Source organism: Gambusia affinis, unplaced genomic scaffold, assembly GCF_019740435.1.
Source record: "Gambusia affinis unplaced genomic scaffold, SWU_Gaff_1.0 Scaffold3, whole genome shotgun sequence".
NCBI classification, from domain to species: Eukaryota; Metazoa; Chordata; class Actinopteri; order Cyprinodontiformes; family Poeciliidae; genus Gambusia; species Gambusia affinis.
The window spans coordinates 78,139-79,456 of NW_025316836.1; the positions used below are offsets into that span (position 1 = coordinate 78,139).

General features: G+C 32.2%; 1 long non-coding RNA gene across 1 annotated transcript; it reads right to left on the reverse strand.

Moving 5' to 3' along the window:
• Window positions 1–574: 574 nt before the first annotated feature.
• Window positions 575–1,318, reverse strand: LOC122827644. The gene is made up of 3 exons (XR_006370093.1): window positions 1,292–1,318; window positions 1,114–1,193; window positions 575–858 (listed from the first exon to the last, which is right to left on the reverse strand). It is a non-coding gene; the product is annotated as an uncharacterized LOC122827644 (long non-coding RNA).

Consider the following 1,318-nt stretch of genomic DNA (forward strand, 5'->3'; position numbering starts at 1 on the left):
AGCCGCACGTTTTGATACCATTTTTGTGGGTGGGCAAGCATGGCGGTGCACGCGTGCTGATAACGGAAGAAGTAATTATAACTAGAAAATTCCTGAAGAAATTTAACTGGGGCCTGCCAAAGTGTGCCCGTCGGTTTGGACCCAGCGTTCTGATGCTAAGAATTTGCATCAATGCTAAAGAAAGCTGCAATGTAATCAATACAATCACAAGAATGTTAAGTAAACTGGACATGCACCATTCAGTATGATAAAGTAAGTGTATAAGCTAAAATGAGAGGGCTATTTAATAATATAATTAATAATAGTGACAAAGAAAAAATGTTAATTAAATAACCCACACACACAACAGATCACAGTTTAAATATATATATTGAACAATGTTAAAGATTTCTACAAGGTTTTTGCAGGTAAAGTTTACAATGAACTAAAATTACAACATTTAAAGAATATAAAAAAAAATTTTGCTATGTTTTTTATTTTACATGTGTCCTGTCTGGCCATGTGGCACTCAGGGTTGTTGCCTGAGTGTCAAGGTGAGGCCCGACAGATTTATTTCATTAGTGAAACATCATGGCTTTGCCATGATGTTTCACTTGTTATAAATATAAAACTTATATAACTATACACATACAGGAACTATAACTATATACACATACAGGAACTGAAACTATAATCTAACATGACATATTACACTCTCTATAGTATAAATAAAACTATTTTAAATATATACATACATACATACATACATACATACAAGAAAAACTATTTACAATTATAAACAATGACAAAAAAGAATTGCTTCTCCAAAGGTCTTTGGCCAACTTCTTCGGCATCCAATGTGGTGCGACACATCACAAACTGTAGTAAAAAAACAGACAAAAACCAAATTAATATACATGACATTTTTAAACATCTATTTGATTTATGAATGAATAAAGTAAAAATTTAACTTTGTTTAAACTAAGGTTTAAGAATGGTTAACATAGATATAAACACCAATGTGACCCAAGAAAAAAGGGCATATATGCACTGGATTCCTTCTATAAAACCTACATATACAACATCATATATTTCAAGTTAAAATGAACAAAATTTGCTTAATTTGTCATGTACCTTTCTAAAGAAACAAGAACTCCATCTTCTCCTCATTGGGTGTGGGTCCAAGTCCATGATGTAGGCCAGAGTGTTCTGGACTAAAAATACACAAGTCATTCCGTCAATAAACAGATATTATCAACAACAAAAAAAGTAACTACTTTTTAGGCTGCTACAATTTAGATACATTTGCTACCTTTCATGGGCTGAACTTCCAGTTCTC